Below are 17,921 nucleotides of genomic sequence, written 5' to 3' on the forward strand. Positions count from 1 at the left end.
TGATTATTACTCCAAGGTCCCTTTGTGAGTACACTTTTTAATTTCTTCACCAATTTTATCATTTTTTTATATTCTGTTTTTACTTTTTCCAAACTCCATTATGCTACATTTCTTGATATTGAAGTTCACTTCCCACTTTTGAGTCCATTTCCAGATTTTGTCTAGGTCTGATTGTAATGAATCACAGTCCTCTTCTATTCTTACTTTCTTTAGTATTTTTGCGTCCTCTGCAAAGAAATTCATTTAACAGTCAACTCCTTCATCCATGTCATTTATATATATGGCAAACATGATTATATTTACCTAGTTGTATTATATGGGAAGGGAGCTATGCTCGTGGTGACCCGTCTTTGTATCTCTCAGCAGCAAGTTTTTTCTTAAAATCTTGAATAGTGTTTGCAAACACTGTTTCTTTGTCCAATTTATTCCAAGTATCTATCACTCTGTGTGGGAAGCTATTTTTTTTTCAGATATCTTTTGTAATTATCTTTTTTTAGTTTCTTTTTGTGTCTTGTTTTTCCATTGTCCCATTTCAATAAGTCATTCTTATCTAAGATTTCCATTCCCTTCATAATTCTATAGATAGTAGGACTCCTCTTTCCCTTCTTTGTTCCAAAGTTGGTAATTCTAATTTGGACAGTCTTTGTTCATATGTCGTTTTGGAAAGTACTCCCTTATAAATTGGTACAATGTTTGCTTTTTTCCAGTCCAATGGTACTTTTCCTTCTTTAAGTGAGGATTTAATTATATCATATATTTTGTCAGTTAATTCTTCATGCATTCTTTCAGTATCCAGTTTGCTATTCCATCTGGGCCATGTGATTTTCTGACATCCAGGGTTTTAATTTGATCACTGATTTCTTTTTGTGTTACTTTTATTTCTTTCATTGCTGGGGATAATTCTCTCTAAATTCACTGTTAGGCGAGTTTTCTATTGTGAATACTGATCTGAAGTGGTTGTTCATTATTTCAGCCATTTCCAGTTCTTCTGTAAATTCCTTTTTATCTTGGCGCAGTTTTTCTATTTCTTGTTTGTTTTTCAGTTTTCCATTTACATATTTGTTAAAATAGTTTGGGTTCTTTACATTTGTCTATTATCTTTTTTTCATAATTTCTCTTTTCATCTCTGCGTATTTTTACATATTCGTTTCTTAGTTTGATGTATGTTTGCCATTTGCTTTGTTTCTTATCTCTTTTCCATTTTTTCCAAGCTTTGTCTCTTTTTTTCCTTTGCTTCACTACATCTTTTGTTGTACCAGTTCTTTATGTATGCCTTTTCCATTTTTTGTTGTGGTACAAATTTGTTCACTCCTTCATTATAAATTTCTTTTAGTATGTTCCATTTTTCTTCTATCCCTGTATCTTCGTTTTGGAATTTTTCCCAGTTTGCATTGCGAAAGAATATTTTAAGTTTCTCAAAGTTTGTTTTGTTATACATAGGTCTTCCTATTCTATGTTTATCATTTTTGCTTTGGTCTGTTTGTTCTTTCAATTCCATTTCTATTAGTACATGGTCACTTTTTCCTATCGGAGTTTTGTAAATAATATTTTCGATTATCTCAGGTTCTGTCGTAAGTATTAAGTCCAATTTTGAGGGTTCTTCATTTCCTCTATATCTAGTATTTTCTCTAATCCACTGGGTCATTGTGTATTCAATGGTCAAGTCAAGGAGTACATTGCCCCAGTGTTTCTCTCCCCCTTTCACTGTCATATCTTCCCAGCATATTTCTTTTGAATTAAAGTCACCCATAATTACTGTATTTCCTCCATCCTTCAGTGTTTCAATTAGTTCTTCTTTTGTATCATCTAGTAACTCGGCGTGATCCCTTTCTGTCCAGGCTTGTGTTTTAGGAGGTACATATATACCACTGCAAATTTTCTTTTCTTCATTTTTTTACCTTCGACTTGTACTATAATTGATTCTGCATTATTTTTTCCTTCAGTTATTTTTGTTACAGTTAAATCTTTCTTGGCCAAAATTAGAACTCCTCCGCCCTGTTTGTTCTTTCTATTCTTTGTCGAACAGTTATATTCACCTTGTCCCACAGTGTGGGGTGTTAGTATGAACTTTAATTTGGTTTCTACAATTCCCATTGTGTATAAATATATGTATTTACCTAGTTGTATTTTATGGGAAGGGGAGCTATGCTCGTGGTGTCCCGTTTTCGTATCTCATTTTATCTAAACTATTTTTAAATTCATGTATTGTTTTTGCACACACCACTTTCTCATCTAACTTGTTCCAACTGTCTATTACTCTGTGAGGAAAGCTGTTCTTTTTCACATCTCTTCTATAGTTGTCTTTTTTTATTTTCTTTCCATGTCCTCTTGTATATCTGTCATCCCATTTTATCAGATTCTCTCTATCAGTAATTTCTATGCCTTTCATGATTCTGTAAATAGCTATCAAATCTCCTCTCTCTCTTCTTTGCTCTAGTGTCTGTAGTTCAAGTTTTGCTAGTCTCTCTTCATATGATAGTTTTGAGAGTGTTGGTGCCAATTTTGTAATTGCTCTTTGTATTCTTTCAAGTTTTTTTATGCATTTTTTTGCACTTGGTGACATATCGTTGCTGCATATTCCAATCTTGGTCTTATCAGAGTGATTAGAATTTTCTTCACCATTTCTTCATCCAGGTATGTAAATGCCACTTTGATTGTTCTTATTAAATTATAGGTTTCTCCAAAAATCTTATTTATATGTTTTTCAGGTGACATATTATTCATAACAATGACTCCCAGGTCCTTTTCATTTTCTACTTTTTTTATTCCTTCTTCTCCCAATTTATATGATCCTGTTAATCTTTTTTTTTTTCTTTTTCCAAATTCCATTATACTACACTTCTTTGTATTGAACTCCATCTCCCACTTCCTACTCCATTCCTGTACTTTATTTAGATCTCTTTGTAGTGATTCACAATCTTCTTCCGTGTTCACTTTTTTCAATAGTTTTGCATCATCTGCAAAAAAGCTCATATAGCTTTCAATTCCTTCATCCATATCATTAATATATATAGCAAACATTATTGGGGCCAGAACTGTTCCTTGTGGAACACCGCTTATTACTTCATCCCATTTTGAGTGTTGATCTCTTATCACTACTCTCATTTTTCTTTCTTGCAAAAAGTCTTCCATCCATTTAAGCAGTTTGCCCTGTATTCCTCCTTCAGTTTCTAATTTCTTAAGCAACTTCTTATGTGGTACTTTGTCAAAAGCTTTTTTTAGGTCTAGAAATGCACAATCAGCCCATCCATCTCTTTCTTGTATTATATCTATTAGTCTTGAATAGAAACATATTAAATTGGTGACGCATGATCGTCCTTGTCTGAATCCAAATTGCCTTGGATTGAGCACGTTGTTTTTTCTAAATATTTTACCCATCTATTTTTGACAATTCTTTCACAAATTTTTGCTATTGTACTTGTTAGAGAGACTGTCCTATAGTTGTTAGGGTCTTCTTTATTTCCTCCTTTATATATAGGTACTATATTTGCTTTTTTCCAATCTTCTGGAACCTTACCTTCTTTCAAGGAACTGTTTATTATGCTATGTATTATGTCTGCCAGTTCATTCCTGCATTCTTTCAAAATCCAGTTTGCTATTTCATCTGGTCAATGTGATTTTCTGACATCAAGATTACTCAAGTGTGTCAATATTTCATTCTTTGTTACTTCTATTTCTTTCATAGGGGGGACTTTCTCTTTCCATTCGATCTCTTCAGGTTGTATGTTCTCCCTTGTAAACACTGATTTAAAATGTTTGTTCATAATTTCCGCCATTTCAATTTCCTCTGTGTATTCAACTCCTCCTTGTCTTAATTTCTCCAAATCTTGTTTGTTTTTCAGTTTGTTGTTTACAAATCTGTAGAATAGTTTTAGTTGATCTTTACATTTTTCTATGACATCTTTTTCATATTTTCTCTTTTCCTCTCTACACACTTGTACATATCCATTTCTATAACAAGTATATATTTTCCATTTTTCTGGTCTTTTGTTTTTCTTATATTTGGTCCAAGCTTTGTCTCTTTTGTCTTTTATCTCCCTACAACTTTTGTTGTACCAGCATTTTACATATTCTTTTTCTTGTTTTTGTCTTGGGACATACTTTTCTACTTTTTTATAGATTTTTGTCAAAATATTCCATTTCTCTTCTACTGTTGTATCTTCTTTGTGTATTCTTTCCCAGTTTTCATTTTGGAAGAATTCTCTTATTTTATCAAAATTTGTTTTTTCATACATCAATCTTCCTTTTCTATATTGTTCATTTCTTTTCATGTATTTTTTCTCATTTAGTTCTAGTTCTATCAATATGTGGTCACTTTTGCTTATTGGTGCCTGGTATTCTATCTTTTCCACTATTTCAGGTTCTGATGTGATTATTAGGTCTAGTCTCGATGGTTCTTCTTCATTTCTATACCTAGTGTTCTCTTGGATCCATTGTGTCATTGTGTGGTCAATAATCATCTCAAGTAGAACACTTCCCCATGAGTCTTCTCCACCCTTTACGGTCATCTCTTCTCAGCATATTTCTTTGCAATTATAGTCGCCCATCATAACTATTCTTCCTCCATCTTCCATTATCTCGTTTAGTGTTACTCTTGTGTCTTCTAACATGCTTTTATGTTCATTCTCTTCCCATGAGGCTGTTTTTGGGGGCACGTAGTTTATTACAAACTTTCTGCTCTTCTTATCTCTATCTTCTACTTCTATCATTATCATCTCTACTCTATTCTTTCCATATGTGACACTCTTCACGTTTATATCCTTCTTAGTCAGGAACATAACTCCACCCCCTTGTTTTATCTTTCTGTTTCTAATCCAATAATTATATGCATTGTGTCCTATGCTGTTGGGTGGTAGTGGGCCTTTTAATTTTGTCTCAACAATTCCCATTATGTCCGGATCTTTTTCTTTCAGATATTTGTTCAGTTCATTCAGTCCTGTTATTAATCCATCTATATTTTTTGTAGGATACTCTTAACTTTCTGTTATTTCCATTGTATTCTCTGTTTCTTTTGTGTTTCTCTCTTTTATGTTCCATTTCTTCAATTTCATATTCACTACTCTCCAGTAGAATTCTTGTTTTTCTGTCTCCGTTCTGGTCTCGTTTTTTTTCTTAGCTTCATGTCTATTCCTTATTTCCTCCTCTCTTTCCTCTTTATTCATTTCCCTTTTTATCCATACCTTTTTATATTGTTCACTTGTTGCTTGTTTCCCTGTTTTGGATAAGATATTCTCTGCCGTCGTTTGTGACCTGAATTTAATCTTAATTGGTCTGGTCTTGTCTGTACTATATTTCCCAAGCCTGAATATAGTATAGATTTGTTTCATTATTTCTGGCTCATCTTCCCGAACTATTTCTAGTAAATTTCTTACTTTTTCATTTTCCTCTTTGGTTCTTGTGGTTCTATCTGGGTTATGTTTCTCTTCCATTCCTAATATAATCATACATTTCTTTCTATCTGCTAAGTCTCTTACTATATTCTCCTTCTGTCTCATCACTTTAATAACTGAGTCTTCAGTTTGTTCTTTCATTTGCTGTTTGATTATGTCAGTAAATGCAACTTTACTGTTTTCTTGAATTTTTTTCCCCAACCCTCCTTGTTCTCCTTATTATTCTCCTTTAAGACTTTATTCTCCTCTTTTACTTCTTTTAACTGTTTTTTTTAATTCTTCAATTTCCTTAGTTAAGTTTTTGTTCGCCTTCTCTAGTTCTTCCAATTTTTCAACCCTCTGCACAATGTTGTTAACGTGACCGAACCTAAGTTCCCAGTGGTCGATCATCTTATCGAGCTTCCCTTCTAGTCTTGTTAATTGGGGGGGGGGGGTTTGTGTCCCCCCTACCCTCTTTAAATCCCTGGAAAATATTCTCATCACCTTCTGCTGTATTGCTCTTATCTATACTTCTGGTCTTTACATTTTTGTTAGACATTTCGTCGTCGCTAAATTGGTCCGGACCTCTTTTGTTTAGATGGCGTCTGCCTGCCTGGGCCAAGTCCTCACCTTCCATTTCCCTCAGTAATCCCTCCCCTTCTCTTTTTTCCTCACTTTCCCCTACACCACGAGCAATTTCCCCCCACCCTGTAATACAATAGGTACTTCCTTTGCTTCGGGATCCACGAAATTTCGCTTTTTCTTCAGAACGTCGTCTAAGCCGTCCGTTTGTTTAAGTGTTTGTGTGTGTGTGTGTGTATATATATATATATATATATACCCATATTTATATATATATATATATATATATACACACACACACATATATATATATATATATATATATATATATATATATATATATATATATATATGGATTTCTCAAATTATATGAGGGATACATTCCTAAAGGGATCATGTGATGTAAAAACTATATAAAGTGAACCTGATTACTGAGCTAAACAGTAATTCTTTACCTATTTACCTATGTATTTACCTAGCTGTATTTTACGGGAAGGGGAGCTATGCTCGTGGTGTCCCACCTTTGTATCTCGCAGTGTTTAGTTTGCTCTTAAACTCATGAATGGTTTTTGCGCACACTATTTTTTCATCCAGTTTGTTCCAAGTGTCCACCACTCTACTGAGTATTTCTGTAAATGCCACTTTTATTGATCTTAGCAAGTTATAGGATTCTTCGACAATTTTCTTTATCTGCTTATCATAGGACAAGTCGTTTGAGATAATTACACCCTAATCTTTTTCGGATTTCTCCTTCTTTACCTCCTTAGTTTCAATTTTATATTGTCCTGATATTCTATTTTTACTTTTTCCAAACTCCAGTATGCTATACTTCTTAATATTGAAGTCCACTTCCCATTTCTGACTCCAGTTCTATACCTTATTCAGGTCTTCCTGTAGTGATTTTGCAATCCTTTTCAGTTTTTACTTTCCTTAACAATTTGGCGTCATTTGCAAAGAAGCTCATGTAACATTGCACATCATCATCCATGTCATTCACATAAATAGCAAACATTATTGGAGCCAATACAGATCCTTGCGGAACTCCACTGATCACCTCTTTCCAACCTGAATATTTTTCTTTGAGTACTACTCTCATCTTTCTACCGATCAGGAAGTCCTCCATCCATTTTAGTAAGTTCCCTTGTATCTCTCCTATATGTTCCTGTTTCTTTTAATAATTTTTTGTGTGGTACTTTGTCAAAAGCTTTTTATAAGTCCAGGAAAGCACAATCAGCCCATCCATTCCTTTCTTGCACTATGTCTATTAACCTTGAGTAAAAACATATTAACTTTATGGTACATGATCTTCCTTGTCTGAACCCAAATTGTCTTGGGTTTATTACATTATTGTCTTCCAGGTGTTTTACCCATCTGTTCTTGATTATTTTCTCACAAATTTTGGCTATAGTGTTTGTTAGGGAGACCGTTCTATGGTTAGTTGGTTCTTCCTTGTTTCTTCCTTTATATATTGGTACAATGTTAGCATTTTTCCAGTCTTTTGGTATTTTTCCTTCTGTAAGTGAGCAACTTATTATGTTGTGTATTTTGTTTGTTAGTTCTTCTTTGCATTATTTTAGAATCCAATTTGCAATTCCATCCAGGCCATGTGATTTCCTGATGTCAAGGTTTGATAGATGTTCCCTTATTTCTTTTTGTGTCATTATTATCTCGCTCATGGGGGGGAGATCGCATTTCATTTACCTCGTCCTAATATTGTGCCTTCTCTCTAGTGAAAACAGACTTGAAGTGATTATTCATGACTTCGGCCATATCTAATTCTTCTGTGTATTCTATATTCCCTTGGCGTAGTTTCACCATTTCCTGTTTATTTTTAAGTTTACCATTCACATATCGATAGAATAGCTTGGATTGCTCTTTGCATTTATCTATAATGTCCTTGTCATGGTTCCTTTTTTCTTCTCTTCACACTTTTACATACTCATTTCTATAGTTTATATATACTTGCCATTTTCCAGGTTTTTTATCTTTTCTCCATCTTTTCCAAGCTCTGTCCCTTCTATCTTTTGCCTCACTGCATCTTTTGTTGAACCAGCATTTAATATACACTCGAGCTTCTGTCTTGGTACATGCCTATTCACCTCTTATTGTAATTATCCATCAAGATATCCCATTTCTCTTCCACTTTTGTCTCTTCCATGTAAAATTTTTCCCAATTTGCATTCTGGAGGAATTTCTTTAGTTTTCCAAAGTCTGTTTTGCTGTACATCAATCTTCCTTTCCTATGCTTTTCATTTCTCTCCATGTATATTTCTTCCTTTAGTTCAGTCTCAATGAGTATATGGTCACTCTTTCCAATTGGTGTCTTGTATTGGATTTTATCCACAATTTCAGGTTCCGTTGTAAATATTAAATCTAGTCTCGATGGCTCCTCATTATTTCTGTATCTGGTGTTTTCACTGACCCACTGAGTCATTGTATATTCCATGGTCATGTCCGCCTTTCACTGTCATGTCCTCCCAACAAATTTCTCTGCAATTAAAGTCCCCCATAATTACCAGGTTACATCCACCCATTAGTATCTCATTTAATAAATGCCTTGCATCTTCTAGCATTTACGTATGCTCGTTCTCTTTCCAAGCGTTCATTTTTGGAGGCACATGAGTCACCACAAACTTTCTACATTCCATGTCCTCATCTTTGACTTTTATCATGATCACTTCTACATTACCTTTGCCTTCCGCAATTTTTGTCACATTCAAGTTTTTCTTGGCCAAGAACATGATTCCTCCTCCCTATTTCTTGTCTCTGTTTTTAATCCAGTCATTGTATTGTCCATGTCCAACATTGATGGGTGGTATTGCACCCCTTAGTTTAGTCTCCACAATTCCCATTATGTCTTGTTTTTCTTCTAACAGGTAATCATTAAGTTCATTCAGTCCTGAAATTAATCCGTCGATGTTAGTATAGACCACTTTCAATTTTTTCCTTTCTCCATTTTTTTTTTTTTCCTGTCTTTGATTAACCCATTCTGATGTACCATTTTCTCAGTCTCATGTCAATTACTCTACAATAGAATTCCTTGCTTTCAGTGTGTGTGTATGTATGTTTGTACCTAAGTTATTGTATTTACCTAATTATAGTATAGAGCAGTGGTTCCCAAACTATCTTACCTGACGCCTCCTTTTTGCTTCCAGTAGACCTGCACGCCCCCACTCCCTCTTTTGTTCATGTGAAATGATTCTTGCATTTATTTCTTAGCATTGTTCAGGAAAACAGATTTCTGTTTGTATTAAATTTTAATAATGAAAGCCACTCAACCAAATAATAGTACACTCCAGATACATTTTTCTAAGTAACTAAAAATGAAACATTTGGTTCAAGGGGAGCGAAAAAAAAAAAATTGATCATTAGCAAATTGTGGTTGGTATCGGTGACGTGTCCAAAACGTGTAAGGAGAACTAGCTTAATAGAAAACGGGTTGGAGTGACTGCTATAATTATACTTTGCATGTATGTAATGGCAGATATTTGTTCTTTGAATGATTTTATTATTCTAATTAAACAAATATTTTTGAGTAGATGACTTCACACCCCCCTTGTATCCTCCTCACGCCTCCCTAGGGGGACGCTCCCCCTAGTTTGGGAATCACTGGTATAGAGGAAAGGAGCAATGCTCATTGGGTCCTCTTTCATATTCTCTAATTTTCTAACATATCTAGACTCAAATTCATGTAAAGTTCCAACTTAATCTATATCTTTGATTTCCAATTACATTTAGATTTGAACTTGTGTATTGTTTGAGCTTGGGCTATATCACTGTCGGAGCTATTCCATATATTTATGCATCTATATGGAAAACTATTTCTTCACATCCTTTCTATTTGTGGTCTTTCTTAATTTATTGCCATGACCTCTTAAAACCCCCATCTTTAATCAAGAGACCTCTTCTGTCAATGCAATCTATCCCTATTAGTGACCTGAACAGTGTAATCATATCACCTCTTTCTTTTCAATCTCTTAAAGTTGGCAGACCCAATACTTTAAGTTTTTCCTTATATGGTTTATCTGCTAGGTTAGAGACCAGTTTGGTTGCTGCTATTTGTATTCTCTCAATTTTGTATGTATTCACCAATCCTAGTTGTATTTACCTAATTGTATCATATGGGAAGGGGAGCTACACTCATGGTGTCCCGTCTCTGTATCTCACCATATCTAATTTACGTATTGGTTTTGCACACACTATTGTTTTGTTAGATGCATATATAAATCTTGGACAAATCAGGGTTTTGATGTGTTTTTTCATCATCTCTCCATCCATATAGTGGAATGCCACTTTAGTCTTCAGCATTAGTTCTTATGTCTCTCCAACAATCCTGGTGATATGTCTGTCAGGTGACAGGTTGTCTTTATCAATACTCCCAAGTCTTTCTCTTCTTTTCCTTTTGTAATGGGTTCACTTCCCAAGGAATAGTTTAAGGATGGCCTTTTGCCACTATTGGCCATTTCCAGTACTTTGCATTTTTTTTTTTTATGCTGTATTGACCTTCATTTTCCATTCTTGGCTCCATACAAAAATAGTGATGAGACCTTTTGGGAATAGTCTACCAGCCTTCTCATTTTTCACTTTTCTTATGATTTTTGCATCATCTACAAACATGTTGGCATAGCTTGTTGTTCCTTCCATTATGTCATTGACTTAGACAAAAAACATTACTGGTGCAAGCACTAAACCTTGTGGAACTTCACTCATTACTACTGTCCATCTTGATATCTTATCCTTTACTACTGTCCTCATAAATCTTTCTTTCAAAAAATCTGATGCCAAGAGGCTCCTGAGACAGTGCCTTTACCCACTCAGCCACTGATAGTGTAAAAACCCTCTGAACCCGGAATGCTACTGGTTCCAGAGATTAGGAGAGACTGCTGCCTACAATCTTGGAGCCTCTTGGCATCAGAGTGGTAGGTTCGAGTCCTATATGTGATGACCATAAAAGTTATCTGATTGATGTCACTGTTCACTACCAATTTTCTCATATGGTTACAATGGCGAAATGTGTGAAAGTGATTCATTCCAGTCCAGCATGTCCTGTGAGACTTCAACATGAAGTTGCTTTTGCTCCACCATCAGCAGCTTCGGCACAAATTTTGCTGCCACTTTCTTCATGGCCAAATCTTCAGTCACAATGGAATGTGCCGAAAAAGTGCTGATGCCCACCTCTTCCTCAATTTCTCGGATAGTCACACGACGGTCCTGCATCACCACAGTGTTCACTTTGGCAATGACCTGGTCATTTTGGCATGTTGATGGCCGACCGGAGTGTGGCTCGCTCTACACCATTGTGCAGGTGTCTTTAAACCGGTGTACTACTCCTTCATCTGTGTAATGCCCATAGCATCATCTCCAAAAGCCGTCTGAATCTTCCGAATGGTTTCCACTTGGCTGTTGCCCAGTTTCTGACAAAATTTGATGCAGTAGCGCTGCTCCAGTCATTCCATCATTTTCCTTGCAATGAAAAACCTCCAAGAGCACTATACACTACCTCACACAAATGCTGGTTGCAGCAACTGATACTATCGACAGGCAGGAAAAAATTCACACATAGGCATGAAGGTTCAAGGTCAGCTCATGCAAGCACGCTTGATTCAAATCCATCAGGTTTTCACAAAAATAAGTAAATAAATAAAGTCGGATACTTTTCTAACAGACCTCATGTATATATATATATATATATATAACAGACCTCATGTGTGTGTATATATATATATATATTGTAATCTAGTGTGTTGTATTTGAGTTGCTGTATCAAACCTGGCCATGATATGATCAGTTCCAACTATCCAGTTAGTATGCTTAATGCCTTTTATTAGGGTTTTCTGTCTTACACTGGGATTGAAAATAAAGGTGAGGAGCAAAATAACTATTTAATTTACATCATATAAAAATATACAAAATTGACTTATTTTACTACAGAGTATGAAGAAGGTTGCAAATGTGGCAGTGAGGGGTGCCATAGCCCACATCCCTTCTTTTTATACAGGGATGTCATACAGTGCCATCGGGAGGTGCCAATTTGTTACACCTATAAGCCTATAAGCCTACTCTATATTCCTATTCACCTAGCTTCACACAATCTATCCAATTATTTATTTTTGAATGAAGAAGGTTTACAATTTACAGTCGCTAATTATCTCAACAAAATATTAATTTTTTATTAATATGTTTGAAGATGCTACTTTTTTGTGTCATCATTGTTATGGACTATCTCACCTACATTATTACCGAGGAGGACTTCTATTCCTTTCACTGGACATTCCACTACTACTTTAATGCCTGCTGTCTGACCATCTATTTCAAGTAATACTTTAGCTAAGGATGCTAATGTTGTCACTCCTCCAGCTAATCCCATTGTGAACTGACCTGCATACCTATTTTCAAATCCTGGTATCACATTTGACTTCACAATAGTGCAGTATGCCCATGTCTCCCAAAGCTTTGACAGCATACTTCCTTTCACTTCCCTCTACTCCTATCTTGGCATCTTTCACATAAGGTAATCACTCTTGGCTGACTCTTATATTTTCCATCTTGTTTAACCTACTTTCACCCACACAGCAATTGCTCTCATCTTTCTTGACTGCTACTTCTCCTTTGTCTTGCTAGAGTCTTTTTCTTGTCTCCAGTCTTGTGTGTCCCATTTACTTCCATTTCCTTTGGGGGAATTTTCTGTCCTATGACTGTATTTCCCACAGGTATAGTATCAACTATTTTGCTTTATTTCCCTCTTGTTTCCTTCTACACATATCATCTCCTGCCTGGTTTGTTTTTTTCCCATTTTCTCCCTGTACCTTTGTCCATTTGGCCTAGCATAACAATCCTGAGTTCTATGCCCTACTCTCCCACAACTAAAACACTGCACTGGTTTCCTCCAACTATCCCCTACTTGTGGCCTCACATATCTCTGACTTGGAATCACATAAGCGCCTCTGTTCTTGTCCTTCTGAGTTTGTATCACACTTTTCTTCCTAGATTCACTTGTCCCTAATGCAAAATTCTCTGCAAAACTTGCTGCTTGTAATAAAGTATCACATATCTGACTGTTCAGCAAGTAAAGTAATTGTTCAATTGCTATCACCTTCAAGACTTGATAGTTACCACATTTTTTGCATGTATCCATTTGTCTAGGTCACTCTCCACATTCCTGACTAGATCCATATATCCATAACTAATATCCTTCCTGTATATACCAAGGGCTATCTCTGAATTTCTTTCTGAAATACGCAGGAGAAATCTCAAATGCCTTTAATATTTCACTCTTAATCTGATTATAATCATATACATCATCTCTATCAGATACTGTGTACACACCTGAGGCTTTTGGAGGTAGGCTAGATCTTATCATTGCTGACCAGAGGTCCCTTCTCCATCCCAATTGTCTTGTTATGCCTTTGTATGTAGAAAAGAACAATTCTGGTTCCCTTTCACTAAATTTGGGGATGAGTTGACTTGCTTTTTGTTTCCCTTCGAGTCTCTGTCCCCTATCTAGGATAGACCTCGCTACATGTTTCATCTCTATGTCCCCTGCATATTCTGTTATCACTCTTATTTTCTACCATATAATATCTTCCTCTTTTGGTGGAAGTCTTTCACTTATCCTACTTTCTGTTCTATTTTCTTCCATATTGTAGTATCTTCCTCCTTCCCATGGAAATCTTTCACCTATCCTACTTTCAGCTCTACTTTCTTCCATATGATATCTCTTTTACCCTTGGTAATCTCTCATCTATCCTATTTTTACTCCTGTTATCTTTCTGTCGGGATTCCTCGAACTCATGAAATTCTGCCCCTTCTTAAATTGACTTTGTTATGTCTCATCCTACTTTCAATTAAATTTTTGTCCATGTTGTAATATCTCTCTTACCCTTGGTAATCTCTCACCTGTCCTATTTTCACTCCTGTTATCCTCCATATTATGATATATGTCCCTTACCTGTGGGGATTCCTTAAAGTCATGAGAATCTGCCCTTCATCTCAGATTGACTTCACTGTCTCTCATCTCTATATTCATCATCTATTCTGCCTTCACTCCTGTTGTCTTCCATGTTATATCTTTCTCTTACCAGTGGAAATCCCCTGAAGTTAAAATTATTGTCAGTACTACTTAAACTGCTTGTGCGAGATATTCGCTTTTTCTAATCATATGCCTGTTGTAGGTAAACAACAAATATGGCGGACACTTCTGTTTGTATGATTGATCACGAATTTAATTCACTTGATGACCTAACTTTCTATCTTTCTTTACATTTCTTCCTATTTCCTCTTGAGTATTTTACACACACCAATTATTTCATCCAGTGAAGATGAACATTGATCCTGGATAGAAGGCCCCCATTTATCTGTTGCAGTCTAGCATGTTGTATTTGAGTTGCTGTATCAAACCTGGCCATGATTTGATCAGTTCCATCAATTCAGTTGCTAGTGTGCTTAATGCCTTTTATTATGATTTTCTGTCTTACACTGGTTTTGAAAATAAAGGTGAGGAACAAAGTAACTATTCAATTTACATAATATAAAAATATATACAAATGACTTACTCTACTACAGAGGGGTATGAATGAGGGCATGAATGTGGTAGTGAGGGGTGCCACAGCCCGCATCCCTCTTTTTTATACAGGGATATCATACAGTGCCATCGTCATATGCCAATTTGTTACACCTATAAGCCTAGTTTATATTCCTATTTACCTGGCTTCACACAATTCATCCACTTTATTTTTGAGTGAAGGTTTACAATTTATCAATCTCTTGTTACCTCAACAAAATAGTAATTTTCTATTAACATATTTGAAGATGCTACTTCTTCATGTCACCATTATTATGATGACCTGTGACCTCTTCAGTAGAATATCCTGTTTGTGTACTACTCTGTCGTGGATTCATAATTTTCCTGCAATTGGAATACTTATATAAGAAATAGCTCATTCTTTTTCATATCTTATTATCTTAGGATATCCTATTAGTTTGCTGGATTTAACATCAATAGGAGCATTTTAGGATAAATGGCAAGGGCCATATTAATTGATGATATGTGGACCTACCTATATAGCAACTTACATAAGCTACAGTGCCACACCCATGTCTCTTTGTATCATGACACATCATGGAACATGACAATATATAGATATATAATTAAGTAGCAGCTTTTCTTGAAGGCATGTTCTGGTGAATAGACTGGAAAGCTCCTTACAGATCAAGCTCTTTGGGAAGTGTATGGAAAAGACATCTGTAATTTATGTCAGTGCTTCACACAGTCATTGCACATTATCGAGACTATTGTGGAATGAGTTATGTATGCTTTATATGTATACAGGGTATGTGGTGATGTTCACTGGGGGAGAGCACTCTGTATTTACCTAATTGTAATATACAGGAAAGGAGCAATGCTCATTGGGTTCACTCTAATATTCTCTAATTTTTTTTATCATACCTGGCCTCATATTCATGTACAGTTCCAACTTATTATATATCTTTGATTTCCAATTATCATATTTAGGTTTGAACTCATGTATTGTTTGAGATTGGGCCATATCACTTCCTAAGCTATTCTAAGTATTTATGAATCTATATGGAAAACTGGATAGAGTGAAAAACAGGTGAGGAGAGTGGGGGTGGAAAAGGAGATGGGAGATAGGGTTGATGAAAGAGTATTGGGGTGGTTTGGACACATGGAATGATTGAGTGAAGAAAGATTGGTAAAAGAAGTGTGGAAGGCAGAAATAAATGGAGTGAACAAGAGGGGGCAACTGAGGATTAGATGGATGGATGGGGTGAAAGGGGCATTGAGAAAGAGGGGGATGTCTGTTGAGGAAGGAAGGGAGAAAATTGTTGTTGTTGTTGTCGTTCCCTAGACTGTCTGTCCGAGCAGTCCCGTCTCCCCAAGGAATGCCATAGCCGAAACTGGGTTTTCCCACAAATCCTTTATAGAGCATATGTTGTGTTGTTTGCGTGCATGATTGTGTATAATGCAGTCTTCCATTATGTGTTGTATGGTATGGGGTGAAGTGTTACATCCTGGGCAGCTGTTCACAACGCGGTCATCCAGCCTCTTCTGGTAGCTCAGAAGTGCTGGGTGGTGACCGCACCGCAGTCTGGCCAAGTGGACTCTGTCCTTTCGTGGGAGAGAGGATTCAGAAGGGTGTATCAGGGGGTCTGGCATGCAGCAGTGTGTTGTCTTTCAGTGTGTTAATGGAGCGGTGAGTGATATGATTATGAATATGTTTCCGGAGGCTGGTATTTGGTGGTTGTGGAGGAAGAGAAGAGAGTATCTGTGCGTGATAAAGGTCTTTGGGTGTTGTTTTAATGTTTCTTGGTGTGTGTGGGTGTTCTGCTATGTAGTGTAGCGGATGGGATGTGTTTGTGGTGGCTGCGGCAAGTGTTTGTGTGCCTCTCATGTCGAGGTGGTCCTTGACTTTGAGGACTTTTGTTTTATGGTGTAAATGGTCTGTAGGTGTTGTATTTGTGCAGCCTGTAATTGTTTTTAGGGCTTTGTTTTGTATGATTTGAAGGGTGTTGTGGTGTGTCTCACTGAGATTAGGAGCCCATGCAGAACTCGCATAATTCAACACTGAGCGTATGCATTGTTTGTATATTGTTATATTAGTTTCTTTGTTTTGTCCAAATGTTGTTCCAGTGATTGACTTAAGTGCGTTAAGTCTGGGTGTGCATTTGTTTTTTATGTTTGTGATGTGTTGTTTGAAAGACATGGATGTATCATATGTTACACCAAGAATTTTCGGTGTGATTGTGTGTGGTATTAGAGTGTTGTTGATGTAGAGATGAGGTATGTATTTGTGTTCTTTTGTCCAGTTTGTCAGAAGTGTTGCTGTAGATTTGGTTGGAGCTATTTTGAGTCTGTTTGTGATGAACCATGTGTTGAATGTGTCAAGGTATGGCTGGATTATTTCTGCAGCTCTGTCTGTGTTACGATGTGTGCATGTGATTGTTATGTCGTCTGCGTAGGAAGAGATTTGTATTTCTGAGGTGTCTGGCGTGGGTAAGTCATGCATGTATAGATTAAATAGTGTGGGGGATAGAACTGAGCCCTGTGGTACTCCGTTCTTAATGTTTCTGATGTGCGATGATTGGCCATTATATGACACGTAAGCATTCCTACCTGTCAGATAATTGGCCAGCCATCTTTTGGTGTTATTGTGCATGTCTGTGTTATATATTTTATTTGTTAGGTTGTGGCGGGGGATAGCATCAAAAGCTTTACTAATGTCTAATGTTATAAGAAGTGTTCTTTGGTGGGGCCTATCTGAATTGATGCCATCTAAAATTCTTTGTGTGAGGTTTGTCAGAAGAGTGTTTGTGGAGTGAAGTGGCCTAAAACCGTGTTGTGAGTCAGCAAGGGGAATATGTGGTGTGACAAGTTTAAGTATTAGGCGTTCAATGACTTTAGAGGGGGTGCAGAGAAGTGTGATTGGGCGGTGCGATGTTGGGATTGTTGGGTCTTTGTTCGGTTTTGGAATGGTGATTATTTTACCATGCTTCCAGATGTCGGGTATAGTGTTGTGTGAATAGCTGTAGTTTGCAATGTTTGTGAGTGCGTGTATACCTTGTGGTCCAATGTGTTTTAGGTGGATGTTGCTTATGTTATCAGGGCCACAGGCAGATGAGTGCTTGAGACTATGTATTATGAGTTTTGTCTGACTGTCTATGAAGGGTATATAGTCTGAGTCTGTGGGAAAGTCTTTCTTACGTCGAATGGTGCGTCGGTCGTCAGGGTGAGAAGTGAGATGGCTTGTCTGTGCAAAATGACGTATGAGTGCGTTTGCTTGTTGTCTGTTTGAGGGTAGATTATCTGTTGTTGTGATTATTGCTGCGTGAGAGCGTGTAGTGTTACTGTTGGATAGTGTAATGCTGTTGAGTGTTTTGTACAATTTGCTGGTGTTTGTTTTGTGATCAAGTGTATTGATAAAGTTTTGCCAGTTTTGTGTTTTTTGTTCATGT

General features: G+C 36.4%; 1 protein-coding gene and 1 long non-coding RNA gene across 11 annotated transcripts in view; one reads left to right on the plus strand and one right to left on the minus strand.

The window, feature by feature from the left end:
- Window positions 1-17,921, plus strand: part of LOC143033486 (protein FAM135A) — a 1,114,982-nt gene that overhangs the window by 940,739 nt on the left and 156,322 nt on the right. The window lies entirely within an intron of this gene.
- LOC143033491 (uncharacterized) overlaps window positions 14,451-17,921 on the minus strand; it is a 118,508-nt gene continuing 115,037 nt past the window's right edge. The window contains exon 3 of the long non-coding RNA XR_012967182.1: window positions 14,451-14,856. This is a non-coding gene — a long non-coding RNA (uncharacterized LOC143033491). The remainder of the gene's footprint in view (window positions 14,857-17,921) is intronic.

This window comes from Oratosquilla oratoria, chromosome 15 (assembly GCF_046742065.1).
Source record: "Oratosquilla oratoria isolate Oo_2021 chromosome 15, ASM4674206v1, whole genome shotgun sequence".
In the NCBI taxonomy this organism is placed as follows: Eukaryota; Metazoa; Arthropoda; class Malacostraca; order Stomatopoda; family Squillidae; genus Oratosquilla; species Oratosquilla oratoria.